The sequence below is a fragment of the Lolium rigidum genome, chromosome 5 (genome assembly GCF_022539505.1).
Source record: "Lolium rigidum isolate FL_2022 chromosome 5, APGP_CSIRO_Lrig_0.1, whole genome shotgun sequence".
NCBI lineage: Eukaryota > Viridiplantae > Streptophyta > Magnoliopsida > Poales > Poaceae > Lolium > Lolium rigidum.
The window spans coordinates 19,413,406-19,432,456 of NC_061512.1; positions in this window are offsets into that span (position 1 = coordinate 19,413,406).

A 19,051-nucleotide genomic window follows, 5' to 3' on the forward strand; every position below is an offset into this window, starting at 1 on the left:
TCTTCCTTGCAAGATGATGAAGGACATCATCGCACGCATTTTCCTTGCCCTCGGCCTTCTTGAAGTATTTCTGCAACCATGCACATAGGTAAAACAAGGGGCATTAGTGCAATTATTGTCAACCAAGGAGAGTGTATGAATGGTAAGAAGTCAAAAGTCACTTACCCAAAATTTGCCAACAACGCAGTCTGCCAAGGTGTCGCGGCCAAGAGCATCTTCCGCGAGGCTGTAGTGCCACCACCTCCAAGCTACGTCGCAGCCACCAGTAGGGAGATTGACTATCCCAGGGAAATACCTTCTAAGTAGGCCCCAAAGGATGTTCGAGTACCCATGTGGCGGCTTCTGCAACGGGTCTTCATACCTGAACGAGCTGCACCATGAAACGACAACATCAATATGTATGTGATAATAATTTTGATAATGACAAAATTGCGATAACGAAATGCCAAAAATTAACATGTACCTCCTTCCATAGGGCACTTGAACAACATGGCTGTAGCGCCAGTGCTTCAGCGCGGGGAGCTGTGTTATCCCACGCCGATATGGCCTCCTATCACGTGGCCTCAGCCTCTCCAAAGCTGGAACGTACTCGTAATCTGGCGGCGCATTCCAAACTAGGTTTGGATCAGGATCGAACGGTAAGTTCCCCAATCCCTCATCCTCCGAGAGGTCCTCCTCGTCCCCCTCCTCCTCCTGGTCCTCCCCACCCCCTCCTCCTCCTGGTCCTCCCCACCCCCTCCTCCTCCTGGTCCTCCCCACCCCCGTGGTGCTCCTGGTCCTCCACCTCATCATCATCATCGGCTGCGGGAGGGGGGCTAGGACTAGGAGTGAGTACCCGCGTCGCATTCTTCCTTTGCGGTCGCACGTGCACTGGGGGAGCGACGGGAGGGGGGCTAGGAGGGGGGTAGTAGCTCGGCCCCGCCTCGAAGTCCCTGCACCTACCAAGTCCTTGAGCTTCTTTGTAAGACCGCCACCCCCCTTTTTTTGGCGGCATGCTTCAATCACCTGCAAACACAAATGAAGAGAGTGGTTTATTAGTACGCAATATTGTAAAGAGATAAATATTAGTGAAACCAACAGAAATATAAGTAGATGAACATTAATGAAAGCAACAATAATGCAAATAGATGAACATTAATGAAAGCAACAATAATGCAAATAGATGAACATTAATTAGTGGAAGCAACAAATAGCTAGCATAGAGTTCTCTCAAACATAGCACGGAGTTCTTACAAATAACCTAGCTAGACAATCACGGTTACACGAGTTATTACAAATAGGCTAGCCTCACAATTACTACTACATAGATCGAGTAGCTCGTGTCGCCATCCGTGATTGGACCACGTGTCTCCTCATCGTCATCGGGCTCGGCGAACCAATAATCATCAATGAAACCCGGAGGTGGTCCATCTGCATCGAGGTCAATCCCTGCTTTGAACGCCTCGAGCAAACTCAGGTCTTCCGGGGCAAAAACATCCTCAGCTTCATCTTCTGCATTGTCTCCATCCATGCCCGCGTCTTCTTGTTCATCGTCTACGACCATGTCATCGATAGTCGGCAAGCCGATTGTGAAATGGCCGGTGAGCCCTTCTTCCTGATAAAACTCGACACTCCTTGCTGAGGGGTCTACGTGGCGGTAATCGTCCTTGTTTGGCGGGGGCGGCCTATTGCGTGAAGGCACCGTCATCACAACATCCCATCCATGTAGACGTTTTGTCGGGTTTTTGCACGCGTACGGGAGATAGAATACTTGAAAGGCCTAGGTAGCCAAGATGTACACATCCTCTCCCTTATAAACGGAGTTCCTTTCAACTTCGACCAACCCAATTTCAGGATCCCGTCTCACCCGACGTGGGTCAAACCAATGGCATTTGAAGACGACAGGATTTAGCCCTTTGTGAAACCCATAATTCAGCTCGTATATACCCTCGACTCTTCCATAGTAATGGAGCCCTTCATCACCTTGACATACCACCCCGCTATTTATTGTCTTCGCGTTGGGCCGGCTTGTTGTGTATTGATGGGTCTGGAAGCGATACCCATTCACGTCATAGGAGTTGAACGCTTCTACGGAATGGTCAAAGCCCCTAGCAATTTTTCTTAGCTCTGACTTCATCTCTTTGTCAGTTCTTGCCTACAAGTTTAGCACGAGAAGTTTAGAACGAGAAATGACCGATAAATGTCGGAAGTGCTAGCTAATTTGGATAGAATAGTACCAAATTACAAAACCAGCTATCGAAACCGAAACCGCCGCCCTTATCGAAAATTTGCTTGGATTCTTCCGGGTAGGCTCCCTGTGGGTATTCTTCCAATGTATAGCCTTGAATTTCCTATACCGATGAAAAGAGGAAGAGTTAGCCACGAACATACGAGTGGATCAAGGCCGTGAATGTTTGCGAATAATTAAATGGTTCGCACTTACTCGATGTACGGCTTCACTTCAACCATGGTGTTTAAGACATACGAGTGGATCAAGGTCCGCTCATGTAGGTCCGTTCTGTACGGCTTCGAGCCACTTGACTTGCCACCAAGCCCCACGAAGATGCTAAGCTTGGGTACTTCTTCATTGTTGGCGGCATTGTAACGGAGGACCAGGTTGTGCTTTGTGGGAATGTTGGGATCATAGTGCTTATTGGTGAAGTTTGCCACCTCCACGTTCAGGACTGCCTCGGCTATGGATGCTTCGATCTTGCATTTATTGCCAGTCATTTGACGAAGCTTTTGTGTTTCTCTCTCGGGACCAAACTGCCAACGGCCCCAATTCAGGCCCCCCTTTAAGCACTCCTCCGCGAGGTGCAGGCTCATGTGTTGCATCGGATTAAAGAACCCTGGAGGAAAGATCTTCTCTAGATCGCAAAGCAACACGGGTGCCTCTTCATCCAGCTTCTCAATCACTTTAGTGTCTAACTCCCTAGCACAAATCGGCGGAAGAAAAACTCAACCTCGCTAGCACTCGCCAAGTCTTCTCCGGGACATAGCCTCGAATCATCACCGGCATTATCCGCTCAAGCCATATGTGGTAGTCATGACTCTTCGGTCCTTGTACTCGCAACGTTTCAATGTTCGGGCCCCTCATCCAGTGGGCTGCGAACCCATCGGGGAAAAACAAGGAGTCCTTCATCCATTGGAAGACCTCCCTTTTTTGGGCCTTTGTGAGGCAGAACGGAGCGTGTGGCCTAGTCCAAGTTTTTTTTGGCACCATTAGGTGGCTGCATGTTCAACTCCGGCCTATCGCACCACATATCTTGATCAATTCAAGCCTTTATGTTATCCTTCGTCTTCTCAGTGTCCACAATCGTGCTCCAAATGGCTTCACTGATATTCTTCTCGGTGTGCATTACATCAATATTATGCGGGAGCTCGAGAAACTCAAAGTAAGGGAGCTTCCATAAGCACGGCTTGTGAGTCCGGCCTATCCAGAAACTATTCCCTCTGGCCAGAGCATCTATCGGCCTGACTCGGCTTCGGGCCACGGACAACACGGCCTTTCTTGAAACTCTTTACATCACTCCTGTATGCATGCCTCCGCTCAAGGAACTGTCGAGCTTCATCAAAGCATGAATACTTGCCTCCCTTGTTTAGCCAAAAGAAAGTAACGGCTTGTCTGCACTGTGGGCAAGGCCACTTCCCATGTGTACACCACCCGCAGAACAAAGCACGTGCTGGCAGGTCATGCAGGGACGTGTGGTACCACACATACATATCGAAGTACTCCTTCTTTGATGCGTCATATGTTCGGATCCCGCAACCTTCCCAGCCACGAACCAAGTCATCCACCAGCAGTTCCAGGTACACATTCATGTTCTTACCCGGGTATTTGGGCCCTGGGATTATCATCGACACAAACATGTTCTCTGATCTCATGCAGACGCCAGGGGGGAGGTTCATGGGAATAACAAACACTGGCCAACAACTATATACTGCAGCCGGCATACCATATGGATTGAACCCATCGGTTGCTATCGCAACTGCTACGCTCCTCGGGTCACTGATACGCGTACAGCACGCGTCCGTTGGGAACCCCAAGAGTAAGGTGTGATGCGTACAGCGGCAAGTTTTCCCTCAGTAAGAAACCAAGGTTTATCGAACCAGTAGGAGCCAAGAAGCACGTTGAAGGTTGATGGCGGTGGAGTGTAGTGCGGCGCAACACCAGGGATTCCGGCGCCAACGTGGAACTCGCACAACACAACCAAGATACTTTGTCCCAACGTAACGGTGAGGTTGTCAATCTCACCGGCTTGCTGTAACAAAGGATTAGATGTATAGTGTGGATGATGATTGTTGCAGAAAACAGTAGAACTAGTATTGCAGTTGATTGTATTCGATGTAAAAGAATGGACCGGGGTCCACAGTTCACTAGTGGTGTCTCTCCGATAAGAATAAGCATGTTGGGTGAACAAATTACAGTTGGGCAATTGACAAATAAAGAGGGCATGACCATGCACATACATGTTATGATGAGTATTGTGAGATTTAATTTGGCATTACAACAAAGTACATAGACCGCTATCCAGCATGCATCTATGCCTAAAAAGTCCACCTTCAGGTTATCATCCGAACCCCCTCCAGTATTAAGTTGCAAACAACAGACAATTGCATTAAGTATGGTGCGTAATGTAATCAACGAATATATCCTTAGACATAGCATTGATGTTTTATCCCTAGTGGCAACAGCACATCCACAACCTTAGAGGTTTCTGTCACTCCCCCAGATTTAATGGAGACATGAACCCACTATCGAGCATAAATACTCCCTCTTGGAGTTACAAGCAAAAAACTTGGCCAGAGCCTCTACTAGCAACGGAGAGCATGCAAGATCATAAACAACACATAGATGATATTGATAATCAACATAACATATCATTCACTTATTCATCAGATCCCAACAAACACAACATGTAGCATTACAGATAGTTGATCTTGATTATGTTAGGCAGCTCACAAGATCCAACAATGATAGCACAATTAGGAGAAGATGACCATCTAGCTACTGCTATGGACCCATAGTCCAGGGGTGAACTACTCACTCATCACTCCGGAGGCGACCATGGCGGTGAAGAGTCCTCCGGGAGATGATTCCCCTCTCCGGCAGGGTGCCGGAGGCGATCTCCTGAATCCCCCGAGATGGGATTGGCGGCGGCGGCGTCTCTGGAAGGTTTTCCGTATCGTGGCTCTCGGTACTGGAGTTATTCTCGACGAAGGCTTAAGTAGGCGGAAGGGTAGGTCAGGGGGCGCCACAAGGGGCCCACACCACAGGCCGGCGCGGCCAGGGCCTGGGCCGCGCCGCCCTGGTGTGGCGTCGCCTCATCGCCCCACTTCGTTTCCTCTCCGGACTTCTGGAAGTTTCGTGGAAAAATAAGATCCTGGGCGTTGATTTCGTCCAATTCCGAGAATATTTCCTTACTAGGATTTCTGAAACCAAAAACAGCAGAAAACAACAACTGGCTCTTCGGCATCTTGTTAATAGGTTAGTGCCGGAAAATGCATAAATATGACATAAAGTATGTATAAAACATGTAGATATCATCAATAAAGTAGCATGGAACATAAGAAATTATCGATACGTTGGAGACGTATCAGCATCCCCAAGCTTAGTTCCTGCTCGTCCCGAGTAGGTAAACGATAACAAAGATAATTTCTGAAGTGACATGCCATCATAATCTTGATCATACTATTGTAAGCACATGTAATGAATGCAGCGATTCGAAGCAATGGTAATGCAATGAGTAAACAATTGAATCATATAGCAAAGACTTTTCATGAATAGTACTTTCAAGACAAGCATCAATAAGTCTTGCATAAGAGTTAACTCATAAAGCAATAAATTCATAGTAGAGGTATTGAAGCAACACAAAGGAAGATTAAGTTTCAGCGGTTGCTTTCAACTTGTAACATGTATATCTCATGGATATTGTCAATGTAAAGTAATATAACAAGTGCAATATGCAAGTATGTACGAATCAATGCACAGTTCACACAAGTGTTTGTTTCTTGAGATGGGAGAGAAATAGGTGAACTGACTAAACATAAAAGTAGAAGAAATGCCCTTCGCAGAGGGAAGCATTGATTGCTATATTTGTGCTAGAGCTTTGATTTTGAAAACAAGAATTTTTTTGTCAACGGTAGTAATAAAGCATATGTATCATGTAAATTATATCCTACAAGTTGCAAGCCTCATGCATAGTATACTAATAGTGCCCGCACCTTGTCCTAATTAGCTTGGATTACCTGGATTATCACCGCAATACATATGTTTTAACCAAGTGTCACAAAGGGTACCTCTATGCCGCTCGTACAAAGGTCTAAGGAGAAAGCTCGCATTGGATTTCTCGCTTTTGATTATTCTCAACTTAGACATCCATACCGGGACAACATAGACAACGAGATAATGGACTCCTCTTTAATGCATAAGCATTTAGCAACAATTAATATTCTCATATGAGATTGAGGATATTTGTCCAAAACTGAAACTTCCACCATGGATCATGGCTTTAGTTAGCGGCCCAATGTTCTTCTCTAACAATATGCATGCTCAAATCATTCAACTCATGGTAAATCGCCCTTACTTCAGACAAGATGAACATGCATAGCAACTCACATGATATTCAACAAAGAGTAGTTTATGGCGTCCCCAGGAACATGGTTATCGCTCAACAAGCAACTTAATAAGAGATAAAATGCATAAGTACATATTCAATACCACAATAGTTTTTAGGCTATTTGTCCCATGAGCTATATATTGCAAAGATAGAGAATGGAAATTTTAAAGATAGCTATCAAGCAATTTACTTTGGAATGGCGGAGAAATACCATGTAGTAGGTAGGTATGGTGGACACAAGTGGCATAGTGTTTGGCTCAAGGATTTTGGATGCATGAGAAGTATTCACTCTCGATACAAGGCTTAGGCTAGCAAGGCTATTTGAAACAAACACAAGTATGAAGCGGTACAGCAAAACTCACATAAAAGACATATTGTAAGCATTATAAGACTCTACACCGTCTTCCTTGTTGTTCGACCCTTACTAGAAAATATCTAGACTTTAGAGAGACCAATCATGCAAGCCAAATTTTAGCAAGCTCTATGTATTTCTTCATTAATAGGTGCAAAGTATATGATGCAAGAGCTTAAACATGAGCACAACAATTGCCAAGTATCACATTATTCAAGACATTCTACCAATTACTACATGTAGCATTTCCCGTTTCCAACCATATAACAATTTAATGAAGCATATTCAACCTTCGCCATGAACATTATGAGTAAAGCCTAAGGACATATTTGTCCATATGCAACAGCGGAGCGTGTCTCTCTCCCACACAATGAATGCTAGGATCCATTTTATTCAAACAAAACAAAAACAAAAGCAAACAGACGCTCCAAGCAAAGTACATAAGATGTGATGGAATAAAAATATAGTTTCACTAGAGGAACCTGATAATGTTGTCGATGAAGAAGGGGATGACTTGGGCATCCCCAAGCTTAGACGCTTGAGTCTTCTTGAAATATGCAGGGGTGAACCACCGGGGCATCCCCAAGCTTAGAGCTTTCACTCTCCTTGATCATATTGTATCATCCTCCTCTCTTGATCCTTGAAAACTTCCTCCACACCAAACTTAAAACAACTAATTAGAGGGTTAGTGCATGATGTCTACGGGTGCTTCTATTCTTGTAGACAGTGTTGGGCCTCCAAGAGCAGAGGTTTGTAGAACAACAGCAAGTTTCCCTTAAGTGGATCACCCAAGGTTTATCGAACTCAGGGAGGAAGAGGTCAAAGATATCCCTCTCATGCAACCCTGCAACCACAAAGCAAGAATTCTCTTGTGTCCCCAACACACCTAATACACTTGTCAGATGTATAGGTGCACTAGTTCGGCGAAGAGATAGTGAAATACAGGTGGTATGAATGTATATGAGTGGTAATAGCAATCTGAATAAAATATGGTAGCGAGTAAACATGCAACAAAACAGTAAACAAACAGCAATTTCAGTATTTGGAAACAAGGCCTAGGGATTATACTTTCGCTAGTGGACACTCTCAACATTGATCACATAACAGAATAAATAGATATATGCTATACTCTACACTCTCTTGTTGGATGATGAACACCACTAATTGTGTAGGATTACACGAACCCTCAATGCCGGAGTTAACAAGCTCCACAATATTCGATATTCATGTTTAAATAACCTTAGAGTGCATGATAGATCAACACAACTACACCAAGTACTAACATATCATGCACACTCGTCACCATCACACTATGAAGGAGGCATAGATCACATCAATACTATCATAGCAATAATTAACTTCATAATCTACAAGAGATTACAATCATAACCTACGCCAAGTACTACACGATGCACACACTGTCACCATTACACCGTGCAGGAGGAATAGAGTACTTTAATAACATCACTAGAGTAGCACATAGATTAATAGTGATACAAAACACATTGTAATCATAAAGGGATATAAATAAGCACTTCACTATGCTATTCATAACAGCAAATAAGTATTCTGTGAAATATAGCCTAAGAGACCCACACGGTGCACACACTGTCACCTTTACACACGTGGGACAAGGAGTCTCCGGAGATCACATAAGTAAAATCCACTTGACTAGCATAATGACATCTAGATTACAAGCATCATCATATGAATCTCAGTCATGTAAGGCAGCTCATGAGATTATTGTATTGAAGTACATAGGGAGAGAGATTAACCACATAGCTACCGGTACAGCCCTTAGCCTCGATGGAGAACTACTCCCTCCTCATGGGAGACAGCAACGGCGATGAAGATGGCGGTGGTGTCGATGGAGATGCCTTCCGGGGGCACTTCCCCGTCCCGGCGGCGTGCCGAAACATATAGTTCTGTCCCCCAGATCTTGGCTTCGCGATGGCGGTGGCTCTGGAAGGTTTCTCGTACCGTGGCTTTTCCGTATCGAAGATTTAGGTCAGGGACCTTTATATAGGCGAAGAGGCGGAGTCGGAGGGGGTACGGAGCCGCCAGACAATAGGGCGGCGCAGCCCACACCCTGGCCGCGCCGACCTGGTGTGTGGGGCCCCCGTGGCTCCCCTCTGGTGTCTCTCGGGTGTTCTGGAAGCTTCGTGGGATTTTAAGATTCTGGGCGTTGATTTCGTCCAATTCCGAGAATATTTTCTTACTAGGATTTCTGAAACCAAAAACAGCAGAAAACAGGAACTGGCACTTCGGCATCTCGTCAATAGGTTAGTTCCGGAAAACACATAAAAATGATATAAAGTGTGAACAAAACATGTAGGTATTATCATAAAACAAGCATGGAACATCAGAAATTATAGATACGTTGGAGACGTATCAGCATCCCCAAGCTTAGTTCCTACTCGTCCCGAGTAGGTAAACGATAACAAAGATAATTTCGAAGTGACATGCTACCAACATGATCTTAATCATACTATTGTAAAGCATATGAGATGAATGCAGCGATCAAAGCAATGGTAATGCAATGAGTAAACAAATGAATCATATAGCAAAGACTTTTCATGAATAGTACTTTCAAGACAAGCATCAATAAGTCTTGTATAAGAGTTAACTCATAAAGCAATAATTCAAAGTAAAGGTATTGAAGCAACACAAAGGAAGATTAAGTTTCAGCGGTTGCTTTCAACTTGTAACATGTATATCTCATGGATATTGTCAACATAAAGTAATATAACAAGTGCAATATGCAAGTATGTAGGAATCAATGCACAGTTCACACAAGTGTTTGCTTCTTGAGATGGAGAGAAATAGGTGAACTGACTCAACATAATGAAGGAGATATGCCCTAGAGGCAATAATAAAGTGGTTATTATTTATATCTTTATGTTTATGATAAATGTTTATATATCATGCTATAATTGTATTAACCGAAACATTAGTACATGTGTGATATGTAGACAAACAAGAAGTCCCTAGTATGCCTCTTAAACTAGCTTGTTGATTAATGGATGATTAGTTTCATAATCATGAACATTGGATGTTATTAATAACAAGGTTATATCATTGTAAGAATGATGTAATGGACACACCCAATTAAGCGTAGCATAAGATCTCGTCATTAAGTTATTTGCTATAAGCTTTCGATACATAGTTACCTAGTCCTTATGACCATGAGATCATGTAAATCACTTATACCGGAAAGGTACTTTGATTACACCAAACGCCACTGCGTAAATGGGTGGTTATAAAGGTGGGATTAAGTATCCGGAAAGTATGAGTTGAGGTATATGGATCAACAGTGGGATTTGTCCATCCCGATGACGGATAGATATACTCTGGGCCCTCTCGGTGGAATGTCGTCTAATGTCTTGCAAGCATATGAATAAGTTCATAAGAGACCACATACCACGGTACGAGTAAAGAGTACTTGTCGGAGACGAGGTTGAACAAGGTATAGAGTGATACCGAAGATCAAACCTCGGACAAGTAAAATATCGCGTGACAAAGGGAATTGGTATTGTATGTGAATGGTTCATTCGATCACTAAAGTCATCGTTGAATATGTGGGAGCCATTATGGATCTCCAGATCCCGCTATTGGTTATTGGTCGGAGTGAGTACTCAACCATGTCCGCATAGTTCGCGAACCGTAGGGTGACACACTTAAAGTTGGATGTTGAAATGGTAGAACTTGAATATGGAATGGAGTTCGAATATTTGTTCGGAGTCCCGGATGAGATCCCGGACATCACGAGGAGTTCCGGAATGGTCCGGAGAATAAGATTCATATATAGGATGTCATTTTATGTGAATTAAAATGATGCGGAAGGTTCTATGGAAGGTTCTAGAAGGTTCTAGAAAAGTCCGGAAGAAACCACCAAGGAAGGTGGAGTCCCGGTGGGACTCCACCGACATGGCCGGCCAACCCTAGTGTGGGAGGAGTCCCAAGTGGACTTCCCCAAGGGGGGCCGGCCACCCCCTCCATGGAAGGTGGAACTCCCACCTCAAGTGGGAGTCCTAGCTTGGGTAGGTTTCCCTATTCTATGGAAGGTTTTGGGTTCGGGTCTTATTCGAAGACTTGGAGTCCAACACTTGGGGTTCCACCTATATAATGAGGGGCCAAGGGAGGGGGCCGGCCACCCCAAGACCACAAGCTGGCCGCCCCCCTTGAAGTGGCCGGCCACCCCCTCCCAAACCCTAGCCGCCCCCTCTCCTCCATATCTCCCGCGTAGCTTTAGCGAAGCTCCGCCGGAGTTCTCCACCGCCACCGACACCACGCCGTCGTGCCGTCGGATTCAAGAGGAGCTACTACTTCCGCTGCCCGCCGGAACGGGAGGTGGACGTCGTCTTCATCAACAACCGAACGTGTGACCGAGTACGGAGGTGCTGCCCGTTCGTGGCGCCGGAGGGATCGTGATCAAGATCTTCTACGCGCTTTTGCAAGCGGCAAGTGAACGTCTACCGCAGCAACAAGAGCCTCCTCTCGTAGGCTTTGGAATCTCTTCAAGGGTGAGACTCGATAAACCCCTCGTTGCTACCATCTTCTAGATTGCATCTTGGCTTGGATTGCGTGTTCGCGGTAGGAAAATTTTTGTTTTCTATGCAACGTTATCCTACAGTGGTATCAGAGCCGTGTCTATGCATAGATGGTTGCACGAGTAGAACACAATGGTTTTGTGGGCGTTGATGCTCTTGTTATCTTTAGTTTGAGTACTTTGCATCTTTGTGGCATAGTGGGATGAAGCGGCTCGGACTAACTTTACATGACCGCGTTCATGAGACTTGTTCCTCGTTCGACATGCAACTTGTATTGCATAAGAGGCTTTGCGGGTGTCTCGTCTCTCCTACTATAGTGAAGATTCAATTTACTCTTCTATTGAAAACACTAGTATCAACGTTGTGGTTCATGTTCGTAGGTAGATTAGATCTCTCTCGAAAACCCTAAACCACGTAAAATATGCAAACCAAATTAGAGACGTCTAACTTGTTTTTGCAGGGTTTGGTGATGTGATATGGCCATAATGTGATGATGAATATGTATGAGATGATCATTATTGTATTGTGGCAACCGGCAGGAGCCTTATGGTTGTCTTTAAATTTCATGTTGAGTAGTATTTCAAAGTAGTTGTAATAGTTGCTACATGGAGGACAATCATGAAGACGGCGCCATTGACCTTGACGCTACACCGACGATGATGGAGATCATGCCCGAAGATGATGGAGATCATGTCCGTGCTTTGGAGATGAAGATCAAAGGCGCAAAGACAAAAGGGCCATATCATATCACATATGAACCGCATGTGATGTTAATCCTTTTATGCATCTTATTTTGCTTAGATCGCGACGGTAGCATTATAAGATGATCCCTCACTAAAATCTCAAGATAATAAAGTGTTCATCCTTAGTAGCACCGTTACCAAGTCTTGTCGGTTCGAAGCATCTCGTGATGATCGGGTGTGATAGAATCAACAAGTACATACAACGGGTGCAAGACAGTTTTGCACATGCGGATACTAAGGTGGCCTTGACGAGCCTAGCATGTACAGACATGGTCTCGGAACACGTGATACCGAAAGGTAGAGCATGGATCATATGGTTGATATGATGAACACTTTGAGTGTTCGCCATTGAAATCACACCTTATCTCGTGATGATCGGGCTTAGGTGCGGTGGATTTGGTTCGTGTGATCACTAAGACAATGCGAGGGATATTGTTTTGAGTGGGAGTTCACCTAGATTTTTAATTATGTTGAATTAAAATTTGAACTCAATTTGTCATAAACTTAGTCTAAACTTTTGTAAATATATGTTGTAGAGATGGCGTCCCCAATCAATTTTAACCAGTTCCTAGAGAAATAGAAACTTAAGAGCAACTGGTAGCAACTTCACCGACTGGTTCCGTCATGTGAGGATCTTCCTCTCTGGCGGAAATCTGCAATATGTGCTTGATGCACCGCTAGGTGACCCTCCTGCAGAAACTGAAACCGATGAAGTAAAAGCTGTTTACGAGACTCGGAAAATTCGGTACTCTCAAGTTCAGTGTGCCATCCTGTGCAATCTGGAATCCGATCTTCAAAAACATTTTGAGCACCACGATCCTCATGAGTTGATGAAAGAGCTGAAAGCTATTTTTGAGACTCATGCGGCCGTGGAATGCTATGAAGCATCGAAACAATTCTTCGACCTGCATGATGGAAGAAGGCAGCTCCGTTAGTGAGCACATGCTCGCCATGACTGGGCATGCGAAGAAACTCAGTGACTTGGGAATAGTGATTCCTAACAGACTGGAGATTAATCGTGTCCTTCAATCACTGCCACCAAGTTACAAGAACTTCGTGATGAACTACAATATGCAGAACATGAACAAGGAGTTTCCTGAACTCTTTGGCATGCTAAAAGCTGCTGAGATTGAGATCAAGAAAGAGCACCAAGTGTTGATGGTCAACAAGACCACCAGTTTCAAAAAACAGGGCAAGTCTAAGGGAAAATTCAAGAAGGGTGGCAAGAAAGCTGCCACGCCTCCTGTGAAACCTAAGAACGGCCCTAAGCCTGATGCTGAGTACTATTACTGCAAGGAGAAGGGACACTGGAAGCGTAATTGCTCCAAGTATCTGGCTGATCTGAAGAGCGGCCTTGTCAAGAAGAAGAAAGAAGGTATATTTGATATACATGTTATAGATGTTTATCTCACTGGTTCTCGTACTAGTACCTGGGTATTTGATACTGGTTCGGTTGCTCATATTTGTAACTCGAAACAGGAACTAAAGAATAAACGACAACTGCTGAAAGATGAAGTGACGATGCGCGTTGGAAACGGATCCAAGGTCAATGTGATCGCAATCGGCACACTTCCTCTACATCTACCTTCGGGATTAGTTTTAAGCCTAAATAATTGTTATTATGTACCTGCGTTGAGCATGAACATTATATCTGGATCTTGTTTAATGCAAGACGGTTATTCATTCAAATCTGAGAATAATGGTTGTTCTATTTTTATGAATAATATCTTTTATGGTCGAGCACCACAAAAGAATGGCTTATTTCTGTTAGATCTCGATAGTAGTGATACACATATACATAACGTTGATGCTAAGCGAATTAAATTGAATGATAATTCTACTTATATGTGGCACTGTCGTCTTGGTCATATTGGAGTGAAACGCATGAAGAAACTCCATACTGATGGATTACTTGAATCACTTGACTTTGAGTCACTTGATAGATGCGAAGCATGTCTACTGGGTAAAATGACTAAGACTCCATTTTCCGGTATGATGGAGCGAGCTACTCGACTTATTGGAAATCATACATACCGATGTGTGCGGACCAATGAGCGTAGCATCGCGCGGTGGTTATCGTTATCTTCTAACCTTCACGGATGATCCGAGTAGATATGGGTATATCTATTTCATGAAACATAAATCCGAAACTTTCGAGAAGTTTAAGGAATTTCAAAGTGAAGTAGAAAATCAACGTAACAAGAAGATTAAATTTCTACGATCTGATCGTGGAGGTGAATATCTGAGTTATGAGTTTGGCATGCATTTAAAGAAATGCGGAATACTTTCACAATTGACACCGCCGGGAACACCACAACGAAACGGTGTGTCCGAACGTCGTAATCGAACTCTCTTAGATATGGTTCGTTCTATGATGTCTCTTACTGATTTGCCGTTATCTTTTTGGAGTTATGCATTAGAGACAGCTGCATTCACTTGTTATCACCAGATTTTGGACAAATCCAGAGGTGGGCCGTAAGAGAGATGGGCTTGGAAGACTACACGTGGAAGATTTCTGAAGCGGCCTTGCACAGAGAATTTGGGCTAGGTTGCCCGTGTATCTTTAATTATAGTAGATTGTATCTTAGATCAAAAGTTAGAGTTTGTATCGTGCACGGTGGGATATTCCCACGTTAGAAAGTCCCCTGGACTATAAATATGTATCTAGGGTTTATGGAATAAAACAACAACACACGTTCACCCCAAAACAAACCAATCTCGGCGCATCGCCAACTCCTTCGTCTCGAGGGTTTCAATCGGGTAAGCGACATGCTGCCTAGATCGCATCTTGCGATCTAGGCAGCACAAGCTCCACGTTGTTCATGCGTTGCTCGTACTCGAAGCGTCTTTGATGGCGGGCAACGTAGTTATCATAGATGTGTTAGGGTTAGCATAGTTCTCCGTATAACATGCTTACGTAGTGCAACCCTTGCATGTCTAGCCGCCCTCACACCTGTCTCGGGTGTGGGGGCGGCACCTCGCTTGTTCATTATTTAGTAGATCTGATCCGTTACGATTGCTCCTTGCTCCGCAAGGATTAGTTTAATATCTGCAATAGTTAGGCCTTACAAAGGGGGGGAGGATCCAGCGGCACGTAGGGTGGCGTTCGCAAGTCCTAAACAGGATGTTCCGAGGATCAACGCCATGTTGGTTCTTTTGGCCTTGTTTAGGATCGGCTTACGAGCACCGTGCGTGGTCGCGAGGCCCAACTTGGAGTAGGATGATCCGATTATGCGGTGAAAACCCTAAATCGTCGTAGATCTCATTAGCTTTATCTTGATCAAGCAGGATCACCAAGTATTCGTGCACCCCGTACGAATCATGGGTGGATCGGCTCTTTGAGCCGATTCACGAGATAACCCGAGAGCCGATCGAGGCTCGTATTTAATGTTTACGTGTATGCCATGCAGGAACTAAGCGAGGCATCCCCATCACCTTCCCGACCAGGTATAGGTCAGGTGGCACGCCCTTGCACTTCGCATCGCCGCGTGTGACCGGAAGAGCATTGCGGGCCGTCGCTCGGAGGGGTCTCAGCCAGCCGCAGCTCTAGGCTCTTCCCGGCTCTACACTGTGTTGACAGGCCGCTGCCCGCCGGTGGGTTTTGGCAGTCAACACATTCTGGCACGCTCGGTGGGACAATCGTCTACATCAACCACATCGCCATCTACATCTGAGATGGCGGCGGACGGCACGCCGGTCACCTACGAGGAGCTACCCGACGAGCTCAAGAAGAAATACGACGAGATCAAGGCCACCCTCGAAGCCGACCTCATCGGCTCTTTTCGGAGAACCCGTACCCATGGCATCGGATGGAAGGGATTCTCACCACAAGGTGCACTCGATGGGATAGATCTCTCGCCCCGTCGGAGGAACGCACCAGGGGCCTACGGCAGGAGATCAACTACTTGGTGGCTCACTCGCTACACCGCCACTCTGAAAACTTGGTCAACGTGTTGGAGCGTCTCGCTCTGCGCGTGATCCAGGAGATCATGAGCCACCAGTACTCGCCGTCAGGACCAGCTCTCGGGACGCATCAAGGAGAGTTGCCACTCCAGTCCCGTCCACCGCTGCCATATGCGTTGGCAGCACCAGGCTGAAGTGCCGGCTACACCGGCATTCATCGTCTACAAGATCGGTGGTGACCCTAGTGACTACCAGTTCTTGGCTGAGGCGCCTAAGGAGATCCCTCAAGGATACGCGTGCACGTATGTGCCAGATTGTGGCAACTGGCCATTCTCAAACCAGGCCACAACGTCAGGGACTCCGGCGCAAACAGGAGGAACGTCAACAACAGAGCTTGAGAAGCAGACGTGGCTAACTAAGTACGCCACCCCGACGAAACTCCCGAGCCCAGCTCCTGCAGTTGGCTCAGAGCTGGAAAAGCAAACATGGCTGGCTAAGTACGCCACCCCGGCGAATCTTCAGAGTGCATCTCCTGCAGCCAGCACAGCGGATCAGATCAGTACCATACTGAGAGACCAGTTCGGCATGGTGCCGAAGAGAAGGGCAATCGGCTATTCCAAGCCGTACCCCGACGAGTACGAGATGATCCCGCTGCCACCTAAATATCGGCTCCCTGACTTCTCCAAATTCAGTGGATCAGATGGCTCCAGCTCCATCGAGCACGTCGGCCGATATTTGGCGCAACTAGGACCGGCTTCAGTGTCGGATCAGCTACGCGTGAGGCTCTTTTCACAGTCCCTCACGGGATCGGCTTTTGGATGGTACACCTCTTTGCCAGCAAACTCCATCCGGTCTTGGAAGCAATTGGAAGAGCAGTTCCATACGCAATACCATTCAGAAGCTTCCGAGTCCAGCATTGCCGATCTAGCACAACTACGTCAGAAGCGCGCAGAAACGGTGACAGAGTACATCCAGCGCTTCAGGAATCTTAGGAACCGATGTTATTCGGTTCGTATAACCGAAAAGGAAGCGATCGAGTTGGCAGTAGCGGCCTTGCAACACAGCTCAAGGACATGGCCTCCCAAGCAGATTATCCTCGCTGGCGCGCATGGTTCAGAAACTATCAGCATATGAACAGCGCCACCCAGACCTGTACCAAGACAAGTTCAAGCGTGCAGTAGTCATGGTCGATACAGAGGAAGGTGAAGTGCCTGCGGGAGACCAAGAAGTAGCAGTGGCTGAGTGGACTCGGGGAGGAACCCCCGTGTCCCGCAAATGGGTAAAGCCACCGGGGCCGCCCGTGGGATTTGATTTTGACGTGACCAAGACTGAACAAATCTTCGACCTCCTGCTCAAGGAGAAACAGTTGACGATTCCTGAAGGTCTCAAGTTCCCCACGGCGCAAGAGCTAAATGGAAAGCCGTACTGCAAATTCCACAACTCGCTTTCCCATGCCACCAACGACTGCAGGGTGTGGCGTCAGCACATCCAAGCGGCGATAGAGAAGGGGTGTTTAATTTTCAACCAGTACGCCATGAAGGTAGACACCCAGCCCTTCCCCGCCGTTAACATGGTAGAAGTCATCTACCTCGAGGGTTGCCGACCAGGTCCCACGTTCAGCATCAACATGGTGGGACCTGGAAACCACTCTGGCAAAGATGGAGATGAGGGCAGCTGCTCTCATAGCAAGGACACAGAGGAGGCCGCTCCACGCGATCGGCTCCATCATGATGGCAAGCGCTACGTCACAGAAGGAGAGGTGAAGAACATAAGATATCAACGACCTCTCTCTGATCACCTCCTCAACAAATATGTGAGTCGGTATGACCAACGCCGACGAGTCCAACTATGATGGTGAAGGAGATCGTCCGGCTAGAGAAGCCGAAGACATCGTCGGCATGATCGCGATGAGGAGGAGCACGAGCGCCGTGCCACGGACAAGTCAAGGGAGCAAGATGACAACGCCAGACACTGGGACTGCCCTTTCTTCGTACACTGCTGGGATTCAGGAATGAGCCGATTGCCCACAATCGGCAATTGCCCAGAATGCAACAAGAAGAAGAAGGAGGCAGCCAACGTGTCTGTGTTTGAGCGCTTAGGGCCTCTCCCGCCACAAAGCAAACGCGCTGAGTCACTTCGTTGGGCAGATCTTGAGGATTCCGAAGACGAGGGACTGGAAGAAGAAGAAGACAGTACCACCGTCCAAGGTGGTGCCCTGACGGACTCAGCCGTTCACAAAAACGCAGGGTTCAGCGGTTGCGCGGCCTGGAGGAAGCCGAAAGGTTATACCTGCATACGCTAAGGAAGGCACGGCCTGATCTGGCTGCAAAGATTCAGCGAGCCCTGGATGAGGAGGGTCGTCCACGGAGAATGGAGTGGCGTCCCAAGCAAAAGAAAGCCGATGATGAAACATCGGCTGGCACAAACATGGTGCTTGTCTTGCCGACAGAGCTTAGTGCTCCACGATTCTATGATGCACTCAAGGTGGATGACAAGCAGGCGCATCAAGTCGGAGGTTGGGCTGGTTTTATCCAGCCTAACCGAGTAGCAAGATTAAAACAATGAGCAAACCGGGTGAGGCTGATCCTTGTGATCGGCCCCAAAAATTTATGGAGGAACATTACAAAACCTTCATCGAACAAGCAATGTGGAGGCCGATTCCAGCAATCGGCCAAAATTATCTTCTGCACATATTCTGTTTGTGTTCAACAATGATCTACTGGACAGCGGCCACATCGGCAGATGAAGTCAGCATGAATCTTTGCGAGGCCGACGTGCAAGTGCAGTGCCCTGACTAACCATGGAAGCCGATATCTGCAGTCATTTGGCAAATATCGGCTCGGGGGGCATATAATCAGATGAGCATGTGCGGATAAACATGTGCAAACATGTGCAGAACATCGT